We start from the raw sequence: 5,758 nt of genomic DNA, 5'->3' as shown, positions 1-5,758 counted from the left end.
CAGAAGATTCCCTTCCCTCCCACTACCTTCATGGAGGCCAGAAGGAACCAGAGACAAAGGTTCAGCTTCTGCTGAGATTCACTTTCAACAACACTTTTTTTGGTAGCAAATCTGAATAGCAATTTGTATTGGGTTTTAAAAGCTGTGAGCCACTTGAGAAGCCAATTTGGGTTTGATAAACAAGACTATTATAATAAAGTGCCACACGCTTTGATGGGGGCTGCACAAATCCAGTTTCTGGTGCTACTTCATATCTGCAGATATTCTTTCCCCCTGCCACATTACCCACTTCACCTTTTTCCTTTCCTATTAGCAACTGTTTGGGGAAAGGAGGATCAAGGGATTGAGATCAATGAACCAAAAGGATGTAGAAGAAGGACGGGGCCTAGTTGGGCATCTAATTTCTATTTGCCAGACACATTTTGTGGCCCATTCTATGGAGGAATCCACATACAAGTCTTGCTTAGTTTGCATTCAACTTGTGAACCAGGAATTGTGGGGGTTAGGAGGGGAATGACAAAAGAAAAAAGAACCTGTGTTGCTCCCGAGGAGCTTGTGTGAGGCATCAGAGCTTATTAAATTTTTCATTCTTCCGTCTTCCTGACACACACACACAGTTGAAAGACAATATTCAGTTCAAAGGCAACCTTGAGGTGCAACCCAGGAAGCAGGAATTTCGGGGCAGTGCTTCCCAGTCCTTCATTCCTGATCTCACACACTGTTTTCCTTCCACACTATTGCAGGTGTTTCCCCCCATTTTTCTGGCTTGTCAGAGACTGCCATAATTAAAGAACAGGATACTTGATGCTGTAGAATTAAGTCTCACCGAAATTTACATTGAGAAATTTCACAGAGATGACTCGAGCTGTGAGATGCTTTCTAGGCTTTCACATACCCTTCCACGCTATTACAACATGAGGCATGTAAAAAGTGAGCTGGGCTATCCTGTATTTCCCTGTCCATAGGATCTCCTTGAACCTGCCACCTCCCTTTTTCCCCTGGCAGTGTAAGACTGTGCTCTGTGCAGAGATGCTGCAGTGACCTCCATGGGGCAGTGGGATGGGTGGGCACAGTGCTGCACTGGCAAAAGGGATTTGCTTAACTGAACCCAAGAATGGTAAGAAAAATGTTCTCGTTCTAGCACAGCAACCCTTGTTTCCTGTATGCAAGCAATCAAATCCCTGGTGCATATTTTGAGCATAAAGGAAACAGTCATATTCATTTGGCTTCATGACAGTTTTCACTCTGCAGCCTTTTCCAAAACCCCGGTATCATTTTTCCTTTTGGCTTGTTGAAGCCAGCCCTGTGATCCAACATGCTCTTTTTAAAGCTGTGTGTTTAATTGTTAAGATAAATAGGCAGCAGATGTCACAAACAGATGCAGTGTTTGCACACGAGAGAGAACATGCAGGGGGGTGCAATGTCCAAGCTGAACATAAAATTTTTAATAGCATTAAATTATGAAAAGCAAACTGTCATTAGAAAGCTCTGAGAGTTTTGGCACACTTTTGCAGTCTTGCATGTTATACTTAAATGAGTATTAATGATGCAAAAAAAAAAAACCCTGAAGAAAAATACTATGTCAATGAACTTGAATTTTTGTATATTTAGTTTTGGTGTGTTTAAAAATTTCTCCCTTTTTAATTAGTAAGTTCAGGATATGTTTAGTTAATACAAGAGGCTTTTCTCCTCCCTTAAATGGGAAACAACATTTCATATCAAATCTGTCCTCTCATAAAATGCAGGTTGTGGGAGACTTTCTTTTTGCTAAGTCTGTTCTAGTTTTTTGTGGTCATCTAGCAAAACGTAATCCTATACATTATTCTGTTTATAAAACAATTTAAACACCTCTGTCATCTGCATATAAAACAATTTAAACACCTCTGTCATCTGCATATGCCAACACATCACTGGACAAATTTTGCTTTAAAAAACTCACTCCAAGAGTCACAAAACCTTTACTTTATATATTTGGGGAAGGCATAGAACTGGAGAACAGGATAGCTTTGTAGAGATGAAGGTGCTTAAAGTTTGGAAATTAAGACAAACAAGAGTTGGTATAAAAAATCAATGGGGTAAGATTTTCCTTTTTATATAGCAATGGTGTGGGACTGCTCATCTCTAGGGCAAGACAAGGAGGTTTTTGAGCATCTGGCCTGGCACCTGAGTAGCCTAATGCTTACAATGGGATTGCTCCATAGCTCTGTTTCCTGAAGGTGGGCCTAAGTGAACAACAAGCTGCTCTTCTTGCCCCAAATGCTAATAATACAGCGCAAGGAGGGAGGCATTTTTTCTCTCCCCACCCCCGCTGCATTACAGGGTTTGTGGAGTATAAATTGCATTCAGAAGATGTAGGCCTCACACCTCCAGAGTACTTGTAAGTTGTAAAGGGCTCAGGCGGCCCAGTTTCCCATACTGCTCCATTTTTCTTATTACACCACCATCCTTTACTGACACTCAACTGACCTCAACATTCTGTGCCTCCTAGAACTCAAAGAGCATGCTCAGGCATCAGTAGGTCATTGTGAAAGAAGGGGTGACTTTTAAAATGTAAAGTAATTATCTTTTACATAGAAGTTCTCTTAAAGAAACTTGTATGTTGTCTTATGGGCAGCCCTGTTTAGCTGACTTATCTATAGACATGGGGATGTCAAGAAATTCTTGCTTTAAGAAAAAAATTAAGGGATTAAAACTGTTTTTCCTGAAGAATGCCACCCTGATAATGTCAGATGTTCCCCAGCTGGCAGGGGAAAGGCCATTATCAGAAGCCATTCAAGAATTTGATCACAAAGCATCCCATGGGGTCTGGTTCAGACTTTCTGAACTGCTCAGTTTTTCTTTCAAGCAGTGAAACTGGAAATTAACATAGTTGCAATGACGCCATAAATCACAGAATTTAACTTGGCATAGGCTTCTGAGAACTTTGCATTTTTATTTTATTTTTTTTCCTTGGGAAGAAATCTTTTAAAGGGGCAAGGCAGTGTCTGCTCACGGCACAAAAATGGCTTCCAGAAGGCAGTGGTGTGATTTCTTAACCATCTCTCTTTCAAAGTTTAACTAGTAGAACATGTAGGCTGCTTCCATGTGGAAGTTTTTGTCCATATCAGCTACCACACTGCAGCACTTTTTGTAGCCTCCACACAACATTGTGGTCTAATTGTGCTCCACTCATCTGTAACCCCTAGTTCAGGGGTGGGGGATGTCAGGCCCCAGGGGCCGTTTAAGGCCCGCGAAATCATTTGGTCTGGCCCTTCATGGGTCCTGGCAGATCTCTAGCTCAGAAGGATCTAAGGCTAGCGATCCGCCCCCTCCCGCGGACAGGAATAGCTTCAATTCAAGGCAGATGTGAGTTTGTTTTGCCGAGAAAAGGAACCTTTTTTTCCCCTTGCAGAAGAGTCATTAGCTATGGAGCTGCTAAGACCACCCAAGAAACTGTATTAACTCTTTCCCACCTGGGCCATGGAGAAAAGTATTCCCTCTGTACTACAAGAGGGCTGGGGACGGAAGTGGCGACAATAGAGGGGTTAAAGGGGGCAGGGCCAGAATGCGCGGGGGGGAGGGCAAGTTCTTAGCCAGTGTGTCGTCATTTCATCCCTGTAGGTGGAGGTCGCAGGAGCCGGCTGTAGAATCTGGCCTGGACCATGCGGAGCAGGAGCAACTCTGGCATGTGGCTGGACGGCTACACCCAGCTGGTGCAACAGACCATCCTGTGCCACCAGGTGGGCGAGTGCGCCACTGGTTGGATGCCTGCCTGCTTGCCCACGCCGGGGGGGGGGTCATCTGGGGCAGCTGCCTGCTTGGGGCTCGGTCGGCTAATTTTTAAGTTGACAGTTTTTATTTGTTGGTTCTCGTAGGTTATCCGGGCTGTGTAACCGTGGTCTTGGTATTTTCTTTCCTGACGTTTCGCCAGCAGCTGTGGCAGGCATCTTCAGAGGAGTAACACTGAAGGACAGTGTCTCTCAGTGTCAAGTGTGTAGGAAGAAACGTCAGGAAAGAAAATACCAAGACCACGGTTACACAGCCCGGATAACCTACAAAAACCAATGAACTCTGACCGTGAAAGCCTTCAACAGTTTTTATTTGGCCCGTGAATGATGTTATAAATATCAAAATGGCCCTTGTCAGAAAAAAGGTTCCACACCCCTGCCCTAGTTTCTTTGAATTCTTAGCTTTCATTAAAAAAGAAGAAGCCCTTAGCTCTTTTTGTGGCAGAGATCCACATTTCTGCTTACATCTCTGCACAAAAAAGGGGGCTCAATATATATTTAATGAAAACTGGGAATTCAGAGGAATTAGCAGATTGTTATAACATTACAACAATTTAGCAATTACTGATGTCTAAAACTGGTCTTCTAGCGGTGGTGGGAGGAATGGTGGCCATGGGAGGCTGAGGCAAGGAATGTGCCAGGGAAACTGCTGTGTGGCTTCAAGCTACAAGGAGAATTGACCCTGTGGAAGCAGCCACAGTGACTAAAAGAATGAGGATGAGCCAGGACGTTGCCAATTCAAATCTTACCCATGCACTAAGGACTAATTCAATGTCATTAAACAATATATCAACTTTAGCATCGTGTCTGTAATGTAATAAACTGGCCTACCTTACAGGGGAGTAGTAAAGATTATGATTAAGAAAAGTGCAATATAAATACCAAATATTATTCATCAATGCTTTGTGAATCACATCAGTTCTTACTCATATGACACCAGCAGCCCAGGCCACAGAAAATTGAGCTATAATCTTAAACACAGTTTGAAGCAAGCAAATCACCACTGAAGCAAGGGGCTTGCTTCCAAATAAAGATGCTTAGAATTGGGGGTGTTCTGGTGAGGTGGCAGTTATCAAAACCAAAGTGCACACATTTGGCTGCATTCAACCATCACATTAAATTGACATGTGCATGAATCCTGTTTGTTATTGACCCTTCCAATGTGAAGAATCCCAGTTTAAAATTGGCTCCAGCCACATGTGATGCATAAATTCAGGCATGCAGGTAAAATGCAATTAGTTCTTCTCCTACAAAGTGGGAATCTTTATAACCTGGTTTTGAGGGGGAACTAGCTCCAGTTGATCCACGTGCTTGTTATCAGAAGTAGCTGCAGTTAATTTTTAGCCAGAATATTCCATGCATGGGGGCAGAGGGAAGGGATAAGAGGTGTATGAGCCTGGCAACAAGCCAGGTTTGTGTACATGACAGTTTAAAATAGGGTTTAATATTGCCTTGGTTTCTTTGCCATTTAATCTCCATAACATGCAACCAGCTCCTGAGCATAGTTACTTGGCAGTATGCCCTGAGTTAATTGAGACTTACATATAAGTGTGCCTATTAGCTGGTTACAGCTTTCTGGATTGAGTGCAGCATTACAGGCATCCTATTATCTACTTACAGTTTTAAATACTATATTTTATTATTATCGCTACACATTGATCCCACCTTCCTTCCAAGGGCTCACCCTGTCACATGATCCCTCTCTCCATATCTTATCCTCACAGGGATCCTAGGAGGAGGGTTGAGAGGAGATGGTAACCCATCCAAAGTTGCCCTTTAATTGTAATAGCAAAGGAGGGATTTGATCTCAGGGTTCACTCATTCTAAATTTTGACACTAACCTAATTTACTGGCTCCCAATATTCTTTCTGGGTTTAAAAACCTACAACTGCATGCTGGGAAGAAATGCTGTGCGAATTTGCACATCTTGTTTGTCTTGTGTATAAAGTATTTCCACTCAGAATGAATTTGCAAACCTCAGTTTTCTTCAT

This window comes from Euleptes europaea, chromosome 2 (genome assembly GCF_029931775.1).
Source record: "Euleptes europaea isolate rEulEur1 chromosome 2, rEulEur1.hap1, whole genome shotgun sequence".
In the NCBI taxonomy this organism is placed as follows: domain Eukaryota; kingdom Metazoa; phylum Chordata; class Lepidosauria; order Squamata; family Sphaerodactylidae; genus Euleptes; species Euleptes europaea.
This window is presented reverse-complemented; position numbering follows the sequence as displayed.